Source organism: Narcine bancroftii, chromosome 1, assembly GCF_036971445.1.
Source record: "Narcine bancroftii isolate sNarBan1 chromosome 1, sNarBan1.hap1, whole genome shotgun sequence".
NCBI lineage: Eukaryota > Metazoa > Chordata > Chondrichthyes > Torpediniformes > Narcinidae > Narcine > Narcine bancroftii.
In genome coordinates, this window is record NC_091469.1 from 167,136,429 (window position 1) to 167,152,725 (window position 16,297).

The following is a 16,297-nucleotide window of genomic DNA, read 5'->3' on the forward strand; positions in this document are numbered from 1 at the left end:
TGTGGTCCTCATATATTCAGCAAATCTCTCTGAGATGAACTGTGGACCATTGTCAGAGTATAGCGTGAAAGGCAATCCTTGTCTCGCGAAGATCTCTGCCAATGCTTGTATCATTTTTTCAGTGGTCGTTGACCTCATCACAGAGTACTCATAGTATCTGCTGTAGTAGTCCACCACTACCATGATTGACTCGCCAGTTGGTAAAGGTCCGAGAAAGTCAACAGCTACATCCATCCACGGTCCTGTTGGGAGTTGCCTACTCCGGATCGGCTCTGGGGGATTACTCGGACTTGTGAGTTGACACCCATGGCAGGTTTTGACGAATTCCTCAGCGTCTTTATCACAACCTGGCCACCATACTTTACTCCTGAGGTTTTGCTTGGTACCAACAATACCTAAGTGTCCTTCATGAGCTAATGATACGATCTTCGGTCTCAACCTCGGTGTTATCACCAATCTACAACCCCTCAACACACACTGCCCGATGCAACAAAGTTCGTCTCTAATGGGAACATATGCCTTGTGAGTGCACTGTCCCCTTGTCCACTTTGGATACATTCTGTAACTTCCGTGAGTTCTAGGTCATGTTTGGACTCTCTCTCTCGACTTCCCTCGTTGTCACAGCTCTTGGTGTCGACTGGATAGCTACGAAGCGCACAAAGCTCTGTGCTTCTGTCCCCAGTTCTGACTTGGATTGTGGGCATCCATCTTTCAACAATATGGACAGCGGATCAGCAATGTTTGCTTTCCCAGCAATGTGGACTACTCTGTACTTGTACGGTTGGAGTCTGAGCACCCATCGTTCTATCCTGGCACACGGTTTGGACCTGGCGGAGTAGATCACCTCTAATGGTTTATGGTCCGTGATGAGTTCAAATTCAATGCCATACAAATATGCATGGAATCTCTCACAGGCCCATACAAGTCCGAGTGCTTCTTTCTCTGTCTGAGAATATCTCCTTTCAACGTCTGTCAAAGATCTGCTGGCATAGGCAATGATTCTTGGTCCCTCTTCATGCGTCTGGACCAACAAGGCTCCTAAACCAACAGGGCTAGCATCCGCTATGACTTTGGTTGGTGCATCCGGATCATAATACACAAGAGTATCGGCACTCGTCAGACTTTGTTTCAGAGCTGTGAATGCTTCCTTCTGCTCAGGGCCAAAATGGAATGGTACACCTTTCCTGCTTAGTTTCCTCAGTGGTTCTGCCAATGTAGCAAAGTTAGGGATGAACTTTGCGCAATAATTGACCAATCCCAAGAAACTCCTCATCTCCGTTGCATTCTGGGGTTCACGTGAATCGGCAACAGCTTTCACCTTGGCATCAGCTGGGTTCAGTCCTTCCTGTGTAAGTCTGTGTCCCATGAAGTCCATCTCTGAGACACCGAACTGGCACTTGACTACATTCTCAGTAAGGCCTGCCCCCTGTAGTCTGGATAGCACAAGCCTCAACCGTCTGTCATGCTCTTCCTGTGTAGCCTCATGGACTATGATGTCATCAGAAATGTTGGCAACTCCAGGAATGCCTTGAATCACTCGATGGATTTCATACTGGTAGATCTCAGGTGCTGCATTGATGCCAAACGATAGCCTCTTGTGCCGTACAATCCACAGTGAGTCACAAATGTTGTCACGTCCCTGGATTCTGGGTCCAGCTCTAGTTGACGATAGCCCCATTTTAAATTGATTTTTGAGAACACCTGACTGGTTGTTAACTCCTGGAGTACTTCTTCTACTGTTGGTATGGGGTGTCGTTCTCGAATTATAGCTTCATTGGCCATCCTCATATCAACACACAGTCTCATGTCACCATTTGGTTTGGGCACGATCACTACTGGGCTGACCCATTGCGTTGAATGTTCTACAGGTTCATTAATGTCTTGCTCAATCAACTCTTTGATTTTGGCCTCGACTTTCCCACGAAGTCCAAATGGGGTTCTGCGCACTGGTTGCGCCTTGGTTTGACCATTTTGTCCACTGCCAGCTTTAGTTGTTGACCTTTCAGGTTTCCTACTCCCTGGAAAACTGCGGGGAATTCTTGCTTCATATCCTCGTATGACTAAACTGAATTGACACGAACTCCAATATGAAGTATTGCCAGATCTTGCGCCCGTTCATCTACTCAGCAATGGTTCTCCCCTCTTGTCTATGACAACAAACTCTGCTTCGGTGTGCTTGTCACCAGCTTTAACAGTCGCAGTGAAACATCCAATGGTCTGCAATGGCTTAGTTGCTGTGTATGGATACAGTTTCTTTGAACACTTCTTTGACGTACAAATGATCTTTTTTTTCCAATTTCTCCCACAAGTGTCAGTCAATTACATTACTGTCACTGCCTGAGTCTACAATGACCTGAACTGTCACACCACCAATTATCACTGGGACTTTCTCATGATGGTCCTCATTCAATGTAAACTGATAGTATTTCTGCCCATCCTGGTTGTCGTCATCATTGTCACTTTCTGGGTCACCTTCTATATGGTCAATAGTGCCTTGCTTTCTCTGTCCATAATTGCCTTTCTTTCCAGGAGACTTTCCCTTCCCCCAAACTTTGCCCTTAGAAGCTGTACTCTTCCCATTCTGGTTTGCATTTGACTTGCTTTTGCACTTCTTTGCAAAGTGGGCTTTACCTCCATACTTTCTACAAACTTTGACTTTTGCTGGGCAGCATGGGTCTTTTCCAAAATGACCTCTGTCTCCACATCTGTAACACGTCGGCATATTTCTTGACTGGCTATTGCTATGCGAGAGCCTATTTACTTGTTGACCAACTTTGTCTTTACTGGGCTGGCTTGAGTTGTCTTTCAGTTTCAAGGTATGAAATTGCCCCTCAACAACCTCTAATGCAGCATCAATTGCTAAAGCATTGGTAATTTTCAACTCACCCCCTTTTTCCAGCAGTCGCTTTCTGAGTTTCTCTGATCTGCAGTGCTGCACGACTTGATCCAATAACTGATTGTCCAAATCAGCTGCCACGTAATTGCATCCAACAGCCAGTTGTCACAATCTCGTCACGTACTGGGCGACCGTTTCCCCATCTTCCTGTTTTGTTTTGCGAAACAAATGGCGTTGAAATGTGGCATTCGGTGTCACCACATAGTGTGCATTCAATGCATGTACAGCTTTCTGGTATTTCTCCTTCCTTCCAGTATTGAAAAGCGTCTTAAAAGTTTCCCAAACTGCAGGTCCTGCAGTGAAGAGAAATAACGCCCTCCGCTGCGCTTTCTGCTCCGCCGTGCTCCCATCGACTGTCGGCGTAAAGTTCGAACTCTTCAAGCCATGCCTTCCACTTCACATTTACAGTGTTTGCATCCCCCGTCGGGTCAAAATGAGGAACACCGCGAAGTGCTAGAAATTCAGCTCCAGCGACTGCCATGATGAAACGTTCCAGCTCAAAGCCACGGATTGAGAATACAAAATATTTCTCCTCGTCGCCAATGTCACATTTGTGGCCCGAAACGTGAAATTGATAGCACCATCAGCATATGATTTACCCGTTGAACATCGGCATGTATTTATTTCTCTGCTTCATTATTCCACCATTCTGCGCCTGCCTACATCGCCCGCATGCCCTCTGACCTCCAGTCAGGTTAATGGCTCAACCTCTATCTGCATACATCTCATGCATATTCATTTCATGACATCACTGTGATATAGAGAATTTAGGTTAAAAAGACTTAAGTTAAAATGTGATGATTAATCATAAACAGGGAAGCCAGAACGGACAGAGAGTTTACTAGCAGTCAAGGACAGAAGGAGCTGCTGAATATGTTTTTTTAAACCTATCTTTTCATGGTCATAGTGAGAGACATGCAGGAGACAAAGGATTGATAAGAAGTGTGAGAAACAGAATTCAGTGAATGTAGAGTTCACAGCGTACGTAACGAACGTGATAATTAATAATGCAGTTATACTTAGAATGTTTTTGTAATACTAACCAATTAAAACAGTATTAATAAGAAGGGGAAGGGCAAATAATAAAGGTATAAAAATCAATGCACTGTATGTATCGGGGCTTAACTGGTGAGAAACCAGTTGAGTCCAACTCTGCAGACTTGTAAATAAAGCTTGTCGTGTCATCAGTTTTAAAGAGACTCATGTGTGAGAAGTTTTATTTCTGACAAATGGGGGCTCGTCCGGGATCCACACTCCGGCCGTGAGGGGAGGCGAGAAGAGGGACATCGGAGGCGGTGCACCCCGCTGAGTTCAGCGGCTCCTAGTCCCTTGCTCGTCGCTTCGGGCGGCTTGAGCGAGTGGTATCCGGACAGGGTGACACGACAAGACGGAGAGGAGAAGGGTGACGGTTCAATCCCCGGGAAGACACCGGTAAGTGACGACTTACAATTGTGGTGTGGGGATTGGGTAACAGGTGTAACGGGATACACCTGTTTGGATAAAAACCTAACGTAATAGATTAGGTATAGATCTTTTGTCGTTGTGTGAGGACCCTGTCGCGGGACTCTAGGATAGACCCCAGGGAAACCTCGGCGGTAACCGAAGGAGGGACAGCACCTCCGACGAAGTGCCGAGAAGAGAGGGGTCAACCCCAGGAAAACCTCAGCGGTAACCGAAGGAGGGACAGCACCTCCGACGAGGCGTCTGAGAGGAAGGGAGTAGGGTCCAGAGCGAGAGGGTCCTCAGCAACGATAAACAGATCTAGGTGGGAAAATGGGAGGATCAAAATCTAAGGGCTCGTCTGAAAATTCAGGACAATTCCTGGGAGTACCCCTTGACAGCCCTTTGGGGAGAATGTTTGAAAATTGGGATAGTAAAAGATATCGGGACAAAAACAAGAAAAAGATGGTCCAATATTGTCTCCTTTGGTCAAAACAACCTATTAAAGGTTCCTCGGTCTGGTGGCCGAAATTTGGATCTGATGAGGATTGGGTTAGACAAGCATTAAACATATATGTAAATTCGAGACCAAAGGTGAATCAAGAAGAGTCAGCATATGCATTTTGTTGGGTTCCCTGGCCAGGATCCTTAACAGAATGTTTTAAATTGAGAGTGGCAGGAGAAAAGAAATGGGAACCTCTGGACAACCTTCCCCCTCCTTATATTCCCCCGGTGCCTACTGCGCCCGAGGAAAGCTTATTACCGGAGGGGAAAGGTGATGAATCTGATTGCCCCGAAGGGGGCCGGGATAAAAAGGATGAATTAAGGGAGTCGGACCCTAAACTTCCACCGGTCAACCGACCCTGGACAAGATCCCAGACTGGTCCAGGACCATCAAAGTTTTCAATAAACCTAAATCCCCTGAGAGAAGTTCCTATGGGAGGACCGGGAGGGGGAACGGGATATGTGAATGTTCCCCTAACTAGTACAGAGGTGCGGGGATTTAAGAAAGAAATGAAAAAGTTATTGGAAGATCCTATAGGACTGGCTGAACAGCTTGACCAATTCTTGGGACCAAACACATATACGTGGGAAGAGATGCAGGCAATAATGGGAACATTATTTTCACCCCAGGAGAGGCAGATGATTCGACGGGCTGCCCTCCTCATGTGGGAATATGAACAACCTGGGGACCCTAGACCCCATGAACAAAAATATCCCTTAAATGAACCCAGGTGGGACAAACGAACACCCGAGGGATTGGTAAATATGAGACAATATAGAGAGTGGACAATTAAATGGATACGGGAGGCTGTGCCAAAGGGTCACAATTTTACCAAGGCATTTGGGAACCACCAGGGGAAAGATGAATCCCCTACTGATTTTTTTTGGAGAGGGTGAGAAAGAATGTCCAACAGTATGCTGGTGTGGACCCTAGTACACCAATGGGTGAACAGCTTATTCGAATTGAATTTGTTTCCAAATCATGGCAAGACATTAGAAAGAAACTAGAAAAGGAGGAGGACTGGAGTGAAAAACCCCTAAGTGAACTGTTAAAAAAGGCACAAAAAGTATATGTGCAGAGAGAATAAGAAGATCAAAAGAAGGCGACAAAGGTTATGGTACAAACTATCCGACAGATGAATGCTGAATCCAGAGGGGAAAGAAAACAAAACCTTCCTCTAAACAATCCAAAATATCCAAGAGAGGGAAGACCCCGGAGGTTCGTTAAGTGCTATTACTGCAATGAGGAAGGACACTTTAAGAGGGAATGCCCCCGATACAAGAGGGAATTGCGTGCCCTCGAACTTATGGAAGAAGATTAGGGGTGTCAGGGGTTCCAAATGTTAGGGACCAAATATAAGAGGGAACCCCTGGTAAAACTAAAAATTGGTCCCAAGGGAGAAGAGGTGGTGTTTATGGTGGACACAGGAGCGGAACGAAGTAGTGTAATAACTGTGCCAATCGGAACTGAGCCTATAAAAAGTAATTTGACAATTTCTGGGATAGAAGGGGCTCCCAGAATGGTATCAATAATTCCCCAAGTAACAGTGAAACTGGAAGAAAGAGAAGGGGTACAAGACCTCTTGTTATTACCTTCAGCTGGATTTAACCTCCTAGGAAGGGACTTACAGGCTCTCCTAGGTTTGGGTGCTCTCCCTGTGGACGGAGAAGTGCGAGTCCACCTCTGCGCTTTAAAGGAAGAGGATGAACGGCAGATTGACGAGAGAGTCTGGTATAAGGAGGGAAATCGAGGAGGTCTGGACATCCCACCTTTACATGTCACATTAATACCAGGTCATCAGCCGGTAAGGAAACGTCAGTATCCTATTTCTTTGGAAGGGAGAAAAGGGCTACAGCCGGTAATTGAGACTTTAATACGAGACGGACTATTAGAAGAATGCATGTCACCTTATAACACCCCTATACTCCCAGTAAAAAAGTCAGATGGATCCTATCGCCTAGTTCAGGATCTAAGAAGTTTGAATGCTATTGTTCAGACCCGCCACCCAGTGGTGCCTAATCCCTATACTATTATGAGTCGGATTCCCCCAGACCATGAGTGGTTTAGTGTTATCGACTTGAAGGATGCCTTCTGGACTTGTCCGTTAGAAGAGGAAAGTAGAGATATGTTTGCGTTTGAATGGGAAAATCCATGGACAGGTAGACGGAGACAGTTTCGGTGGACTGTATTGCCCCAAGGGTTCACTGAATCTCCAAACCTGTTTGGACAAATGCTAGAACAAATCCTGATGGACTATCCACAATCTGATGATTCCCAACTAATGCAGTATGTGGATGATTTACTATTATCAGGACCCAAGGAACAAGAAATGAGGAGAGAGACCATTAGACTCTTGAATTATCTGGGGAAAAAGGGTCTACGAGTGTCCAGAAACAAGTTACAGTTTGTTGAGAAAACTGTGATATATCTGGGACACCAGATAAGTAAAGGACAGAAACGGATTACCCCTGAACGAATTGCGGGAATCACTAGAATGCCTTTACCCCATAATAAGAAGGAAATAAGACAATTCCTGGGACTCTTAGGATACTGTAGGTTATGGATAGAGGACTACTCAGTTTTGGTGAAGTTTATGTATGATAAACTGACAAATGAAAATGACTATCCATTGAAATGGACCCAGGAGGAGGAGGGATAGTTCGAGGACTTGAAACATCGCCTAACACGAGCCCCAGTGCTCACTCTGCCCTCTTTAAAACAGCCCTTCCAGCTATTTGTCACTCATAACCAAGGAACAGCTGTGGGAGTTTTAACACAGGAAAAAGGCGGTCAGCGACACCCAGTAGCTTTCCTTTCCAAAATGATGGACCCAGTGTCTCGCGGATGGCCGACGTGTATCCAGGGAGTAGCGGCTGCTGCTCTGTTGGTAGAGGAAGCACGTAAACTTACTTTTGGAGGAAAGATGACTGTGTACACCTCCCATTCTGTGAGTGTTTTATTAACACAAACTGCCCATCGATGGCTGACTGATTCTCGCATATTAAAGTATGAAACCATTTTAATGGTTGGAGAAGATTTACAGTTTGCAAAAATTAATAGCTGCAACCCAGCTCAATTTTTATACGGCAGTGAAACAGAGAAAGAGGTGGAGCATGACTGTGTCGAGTTGACAGATCTTCAGACCAAGACCCGAGAAGACCTTTGCGATACTCCGCTGGGAGAAGGATATGAATTCTACATTGATGGCTCCGCCAGATGTGTTGACGGAATGAGAAGAAATGGGTATGCTATAATAGAAGGAAATACTTGGAAAGTAGTAGAATCCACGAGACTACCCGGAAGCTGGTCAGCACAATCCTGTGAACTATATGCCTTGCAGAGAGCCCTCAGAATACTGGCAAAGAAAATTGGAACGATTTACACAGATTCCAAATACGCATACGGGGTAGTGCATACCTTTGGTAAGATCTGGAAGGAGCGTGGTCTAATTACATCAAGAGGAAAGGAATTGGCACACGAACAGATGATTACTCTGACTTTAGAAGCCTTAACATTACCCCAAGAAATAGCAGTAGTCTACATACCAAGCCATCAAAGGGGAGATAACCCGACAGCAATTGGAAACAGACTGGCTGATGAAGAAGCCAAAAGAGCAGCCATGCAACAAGAAGTCCGTTTGCTGACTTTAATCCCAATAAGACAAGGCATAAAGACAGCTCCCATTTTCACTGCTAAGGAAGAAAAGAACATGGATCAGCTGGGCGCAAGCCAGTTACCTGATGGAACATGGAAAACACCAGATGGAAGAATTGTTCTAAATAAAGAAATAACTCGCAATATTTTAAAACACCTGCATCAACAGAGCCACTGGGGCACCCAAGCCTTATGTGACACAGTGCTTCGAGAATATGTGTGTAAGGGAATCTACACCTTGGCCCAACAAGAGGTGCAAAATTGTTACCTATGCACAAAAATTAATAAAAAGATAATGAGGACAGGGACCATGGGAGGTCAACCATTAGCCATACGCCCTTTTCAACGTATCCAGATCGACTTCACAGAGTTACCTCAAGTTCAAAGATGGAAATATCTGTTGGTGATAATAGATCACTTTACCCGATGGGTAGAAGCCTTCCCAACAATAAATACTACAGCCTCTACAGTAGCTCGCCTCCTCCTAGAGCAGATAATCCCCAGATATGGTATAATGGATTCTATAGACTCAGACAGGGGTCCACATTTTTCTTCAAAAATCCAGCAATTGATTTGTGATGCATTACAGGTCTCTTGGAAATTACATACCCCTTGGCATCCACAAAGCTCAGGGAAGGTCGAGCGTATGAATGGAACACTAAAAATCCAATTGACAAAGTTAATGGTGGAAACTAAAATGCCTTGGATAAAGTGTCTGCCCCTAGCCTTATTGAGAATTCGTACTGCCCCACGAAAAGATGTAGGGCTGTCCCCTTATGAAATGATGTTTGGGCTTCCCTTCTGGAGTACAGTTGAGGGGTGTCCCACCTTGGGGGAAGGGGATATATTTGTTAGGAACTATTTACAGGCACTGTCACGCTCTCTTACAGATTTACGAAAGAGAGGACTATTGGCACAAACACCGCCTCTAGACTTTTCTTTACACAAAGTGGAACCAGGAGACTGGATTCTTATCAAGACCTGGAAGACTGAAAAACTCCAGCCCCAGTGGGAAGGTCCATACCAAGTTCTCTTAACTACAGAAGCTGCAGCACGAACAAGAGAGAAGGGGTGGACACACGCATCCAGATTTAAGGGACCTGTAGAGGCGCCACAGAACCCTGATACGAACTCAGATTGGACTTGTATTCCTGGAGAAAAACCTCTTACCTTACGATTTCGCAAAAAGACTTAATTCACAATGTTATTGTTATGTTCTTTGATTTTTCTTAGTTTGCCTATGTCTTTATCAGGTGTGAAATGTAAGAAATGTAGAGATACAGTGGTCCTGTTTCAGGACCACATTTGGGGAAGAAAGGAAGGTAATTTCATTTCCCATACCTCAGTTCCTGAGAAATGTTGGGCAGAAAATACCACCCAACATCCATATACCCCTTGTGTGGAAAAAGAAGGAAATAATATGGGTCATTATATACAGATTCCTAATACCACTCCTTTCCCTCTTAACGGTTGGAAAGGTGACTCAAGCCCACCATGCCCTGATGGACTCTGGTTTTGCATAAAACATTTCTCTTCCCTAGCTTAGAATCCCCATTCATATCTATACATATATTCAACACATTTTAAAGAGAGAAAGGGGTGGATTGTGATATAGAGAATTTAGGTTAAAAAGACTTAAGTTAAAATGTGATGATTAATCATAAACAGGGAAGCCAGAACGGACAGAGAGTTTACTAGCAGTCAAGGACAGAAGGAGCTGCTGAATATGTTTTTTTAAACCTATCTTTTCATGGTCATAGTGAGAGACATGCAGGAGACAAAGGATTGATAAGAAGTGTGAGAAACAGAATTCAGTGAATGTAGAGTTCACAGCGTACGTAACGAACGTGATAATTAATAATGCAGTTATACTTAGAATGTTTTTGTAATACTAACCAATTAAAACAGTATTAATAAGAAGGGGAAGGGCAAATAATAAAGGTATAAAAATCAATGCACTGTATGTATCGGGGCTTAACTGGTGGGAAACCAGTTGAGTCCAACTCTGCAGACTTGTAAATAAAGCTTGTCGTGTCATCAGTTTTAAAGAGACTCATGTGTGAGAAGTTTTATTTCTGACAATCACCTTCTCCTCTTTAATTAATAACTGCACGACACGAACGTTATGAACTCGCTGGCCAGCTATTCCCAAACAATGAATAGACCAAGTCCTCAGGCCAGTTCCCCAAACAGTCTGAGTCCTGACCCACCCCCAATAGACTGAGGCCCCTCCAGTCCAGTGTCCAGTCCAGTCTCCCCCCCCCCCCCCCCCCCGTCCCCGTTGGCCCCAATAGGCCCGTTTGCCGGCCTTTCGGCCCCAAACTGGCCCGGCCCCCTGCGGCACCTCCACAACAAACTCGGCCCCGGAGCCACAGATCAGCAGTTCGGGCCCCAGCAGCTGCTCCCCGCCCTCATACATATTCATGAGCTTCAACCTGGACAGAACGGCCCCAAATCCCCGACTCACCAGCGAACCCTCCTCACACACAGGCTGCAGGATCCAACATGGCAGCTCGGGACGTGATCCTCACCGGCCAATCAGAGGGGCTGCACATACACCAGGCGGCCAGCAGGTGGGGGCTGGGCACCACCAGTGACGTCACCTTCTCCGATCCCTCCTCAGATCATCTCCCACTGTCACCCCCGGTCACCTGCGGTTACCCCCCCCCCCCGATCCCATCCTGGTCTCACTCCATCTGCCCCGATTCGCTCTGGCCCCACCCTGATCCCCCTAGTCCTACCCTATTTCCCCCCCGATTTCCCGACGCCCCCCCCCCGATCCCACCCAGAATGACAGGAGCTTCCCCACCCCCACTCATCTCCAACATTCAGCCCCACAAACTAGATGATCCTCCCTCTGTCACCCTGATCCCCCCTCGATCGCACCCTATTTCCCCCCCCCCCCGATACCCTGGTCTCACGGTGATCCCACCCTGGGGGCCTCCTGATCCCACCCTCGGGCCCTCCTGGTCCCCCCAGTCCCATCCTGATCCACCCTAGTCCCACCCTGATTCAACAGGAAAACCCCACTGCTAGTTTGTGGGGGAACTGGATGTTGGAAATGGGGGGAGGATCCCCTGTTGATTCCCGTTGGGTGGGATCAGTGGGGGATCAGGGGGCGATCACTGTGGGATCCGGGGACAAGGGTGGGATCAGGGTGGGACCCGATTGTGATCGGGGGGACGAGGATGGGATCGTGGTGGCACCGGCGTGATCAGTGGGGATCGGGGGAGGGGGGTTCAGGATGGCATTGTGGAGGATCAGGGTGAGACCCGGGGGGTCCAGAGTGGGACCAGGGTGGAGGTGAAAGGAGGGGGATCCGGGGGGATTAGGGTGACAGAGGGAGGATCATCTAGTTTGTGGGGCTGAATGTTGGAGATGAGTGGGGGTGGGGAAGCTCCTGTCATTCTGGGTGGGATCGGGGGGGGGGCGTCGGGAAATCGGGGGGGAAATAGGGTAGGACTAGGGGGATCAGGGTGGGGCCAGAGCGAATCGGGGCAGATGGAGTGAGACCAGGATGGGATCGGGGGGATCGGGGGGGGGGGGGGGTGGGAACCGCAGGTGACCGGGGGTGACAGTGGGAGATGATCTGAGGAGGGATCGGGGAAGGTGACGTCACTGGTGGTGCCCAGCCCCCACCTGCTGGCCGCCTGGTGTATGTGCAGCCCCTCTGATTGGCCGGTGAGGATCACGTGCCGGGCCGCCATGTTGGATCCCGTAGCCTGTGTGTGAGGTGGGTTCGCTGGTGAGTCGGGGATTTGGGGCCGTTCTGTCCAGGTTGAAGCTCATGAATATGTATGAGGGCGGAGAGCAGCTGCTGGGGCCCGAACTGCTGATCTGTGGCTCCGGGGCCGAGTTTGTTGTGGAGGAGCCGCAGGGGGCTGGGCCAGTTTGGGGCCGAAAGGCCGGCAAACGGGCCTATTGGGGCCAACGGGGACGTGGGGGGGGGAGACTGGACTGGACACTGGACTGGACACTGGACTGGACACTGGACTGGACACTGGACTGGACACTGGACTGGACACTGGACTGGACACTGGACTGGACACTGGACTGGACACTGGACTGGACACTGGACTGGACACTGGACTGGACACTGGACTGGACACTGGACTGGACACTGGACTGGACACTGGACTGGACACTGGACTGGACACTGGACTGGACACTGGACTGGACACTGGACTGGACACTGGACTGGACACTGGACTGGACACTGGACTGGACACTGGACTGGACACTGGACTGGACACTGGACTGGACACTGGACTGGACACTGGACTGGACACTGGACTGGACACTGGACTGGACACTGGACTGGACACTGGACTGGACACTGGACTGGACACTGGACTGGACACTGGACTGGACACTGGACTGGACACTGGACTGGACACTGGACTGGACACTGGACTGGACACTGGACTGGACACTGGACTGGACACTGGACTGGACACTGGACACTGGACACTGGACTGGACACTGGACACTGGACTGGACACTGGACTGGACACTGGACTGGACACTGGACTGGACACTGGACTGGACACTGGACTGGACACTGGACTGGACACTGGACTGGACACTGGACTGGACACTGGACTGGACACTGGACTGGACACTGGACTGGACACTGGACTGGACACTGGACTGGACACTGGACTGGACACTGGACTGGACACTGGACTGGACACTGGACTGGACACTGGACTGGACACTGGACTGGACACTGGACTGGACACTGGACTGGACACTGGACTGGACACTGGACTGGACACTGGACTGGACACTGGACTGGACACTGGACTGGACACTGGACTGGACACTGGACTGGACACTGGACTGGACACTGGACTGGACACTGGACTGGACACTGGACTGGACACTGGACTGGACACTGGACTGGACACTGGACTGGACACTGGACTGGACACTGGACTGGACACTGGACTGGACACTGGACTGGACACTGGACTGGACACTGGACTGGACACTGGACTGGACACTGGACTGGACACTGGACTGGAGGGGCCTCAGTCTATTGGGGGTGGGTCAGGACTCAGACTGTTTGGGGAACTGGCCTGAGGACTTGGTCTATTCATTGTTTGGGAATAACTGGCCAGCGAGTTCATAACGTTCGTGTCGTGCAGTTATTAATTAAAGAGGAGAAGGTGATGTCATGATAATGAATATGCATGAGATGTATGCAGATAGCGGTTGAGCCATTAACCTGACTAGAGGTCAGAGGGCATGCGGGCGATGTAGGCAGGCGCAGAATGGTGGAATAATGGAAGCAGAGAAATAAATACATGCTGATGTTCAACGGGTAAATCATGTGCTATCAATTTCACGTTTCGGCCACATATCTGACATTGGTGACGAGAACTATTTTGGATTTTGAATCCATGGCTTTGAGCTGGAACATTTCATCATGGCAGTCACTGGAGCTGAATTTCTAGCACTTCGCGGTGTTCCTCATTTTGACCCGACGAGGGATGCAAGCACTGAAAACGTGAAGTGGAAGGCATGGCTTGATGAGTTTGAAGCTTACGCCGACAGTCGTGGCCTATTTCTCGATGGGAGCACAGCGGAGCCGAAAGCGCAGCGGAGGGCGTTATTTCTCTTCACCACAGGACCTGCAGTTCGGGAAACTTTTAAGATGCTTTTGAATATTGGAAAGAAGGAGGAATACCAGAAAGCTGTATATGCATTGAATGCACATTATGTGGTGACACCGAATGCCACATTTCAACGCCATTTGTTTCGCAAAACAAAACAGGAAGATGGGGAAACGAGATTGCGACAACTGGCTGTTGGATGCAATTACGTGGCAGCTGATTTGGACAATCAGTTATTGGATCAAGTCGTGCAGCACTGCAGATCAGACAAACTCAGAAAGCGACTGCTGGAAAAAGGGGGTGAGTTGAAAATTACCAATGCTTTAGCAATTGATGCTGCATTAGAGGTTGTTGAGGGGCAATTTCATACCTTGAAACTGAAAGACAACTCAAGCCAGCCCAGTAAAGACAAAGTTGGTCAACAAGTAAATAGGCTCTCGCATAGCAATAGCCAGTCAAGAAATATGCCGACGTGTTACAGATGTGGAGACAGAGGTCATTTTGGAAAAGACCCATGCTGCCCAGCAAAAGTCAAAGTTTGTAGAAAGTATGGATGTAAAGACCACTTTGCAAAGAAGTGCAAAAGCAAGTCAAATGCAAACCAGAATGGGAAGAGTACAGCTTCTAAGGGCAAAGCTTGGGGGAAAGGAATGTTTCCTGGAAAGAAAGGCAATTATGGACAGAGAAAGCAAGGCACTATTCGCCATATAGAAGGTGACCCAGAAAGTGAAGATGATGACGACAACCAGGATGGGCAGAAATACTATCAGTTTGCATTGAATGATGAACATCATGAGAAAGTCCCAGTGATAATTGGTGGGGGTGTGACAGTTCTGGGTCATTGTAGACTCAGGCAGTGACAGTAATGTAATTGACTTACACTTGTGGGAGAAATTGAAAAAAAAAGATCATTTGTACATCAAAGAAGTGTTCAAAGAAACTGTATCCATACAGAGCAACTAAGCCATTGCAGACCATTGGATGTTTCACTGCGACTGTTGAAGCTGGTGACAAGCACACCGAAGCAGAGTTTGTTGTCATAGACAAGAGGGGAGAACCATTGCTGAGTAGGCGAACGGGCGCAAGATCTGGCAATACTTCATATTGGAGCTCGTGTCAATTCAGTTCAGTCATACGAGGATATGAAGCAAGAATTCCCTGCAGTTTTCCAGGGAGTAGGAAAGCTGAAAGGTCGACAACTAAAGCAAGCAGTGGACAAAACGGTCAAACCCAAGGCGCAACCAGTGCGCAGAACCCCATTTGGACTTCGTGGGAAAGTCGAGGTCAAAGTCAAAGAGTTGATTGAGCAAGACATTAATGAACATGTAGAACATTTAACGCAATGGGCAGCCCAGTAGTGATCGTGCCCAAACCAAATGGTGACATGAGACTGTGTGTTGATATGAGGATGGCCAATGAAGCTATAATTCGAGAACGACACCCCATACCAACAGTAGAAGAAGTACTCCAGGAGTTAACAACCAGTCAGGTGTTCTCAAAAAATTGATTTAAAATGGGGCTATCATCAACTAGAGCTGGACCCAGAATCCAGGGACGTGACAACATTTGTGACTCACTGTGGATTGTACCGGTACAAGAGGCTATCGTTTGGCATCAATGCAGCACCTGAGATCTACCAGTACAAAATCCATCGAGTGATTCAAGGCATTCCTGGAGTTGCCAACATTTCTGATGACATCATAGTCCATGCGGCTACACAGGAAGAGCATGACAGACGGTTGAGGCTTGTGCTATCCAGACTACAGGAGGCAGGCCTTACTGTGAATGGAGACAAGTGCCAGTTCGGTGTCTCAGAGATGGACTTCATGGGACACAGGCTTACACGGCAAGGACTGAACCCAGCTGATGCCAAGGTGAAAGCTGTTGCCGATTCACGTAAACCCCAGAATGCAACGGAGATGAGGAGTTTCTTGGGATTGGTCAATTATTGCACAAAGTTCATCCCTAACTTTGCTACCCTGGCAGAACCACTGAGGAAACTAAGCAGGAAAGGTGTACCATTCCATTTTGGCCCTGAGCAGAAGGAAGCATTCACAGCTCTGAAACAAAGTCTGAGGAGTGCCTATACTCTTGGGTATTATGATCCGGATGCACCAACCAAAGTCATAGCGGATACTAGCCCTGTTGGTTTAGGAGCCGTGTTGGTCCAGACGCATGATGAGG

The 16,297-nt window shown here is 47.8% G+C and overlaps 2 protein-coding genes across 7 annotated transcripts in view; one reads left to right on the top strand and one right to left on the bottom strand.

Annotated features, from left to right (window-relative positions):
* The window catches only part of LOC138735993 (zinc finger protein 16-like), a 116,830-nt gene that overhangs the window by 26,744 nt on the left and 73,789 nt on the right, over positions 1-16,297 (bottom strand). Inside the window, exon 1 of one of the 4 annotated variants that reach the window (XM_069884770.1) lies at positions 10,963-11,100. The exons of 2 other annotated variants lie outside the window; for them this stretch is intronic. The gene's annotated coding sequence lies outside the window, so the exon portion shown is untranslated. Of the gene's footprint in view, positions 1-8,386; positions 8,543-10,962; positions 11,101-16,297 lie in introns of those variants that run through there. One more of the 4 variants, XM_069884761.1, reaches the window with a different exon arrangement.
* LOC138736008 (zinc finger protein 16-like) overlaps positions 12,114-16,297 on the top strand; it is a 35,212-nt gene continuing 31,028 nt past the window's right edge. Inside the window, exon 1 of one of the 3 annotated variants that reach the window (XM_069884793.1) lies at positions 12,114-12,240. The gene's annotated coding sequence lies outside the window, so the exon portion shown is untranslated. Of the gene's footprint in view, positions 12,241-14,364; positions 14,414-16,297 lie in introns of those variants that run through there. The other 2 variants (XM_069884803.1, XM_069884810.1) reach the window with 2 other exon arrangements.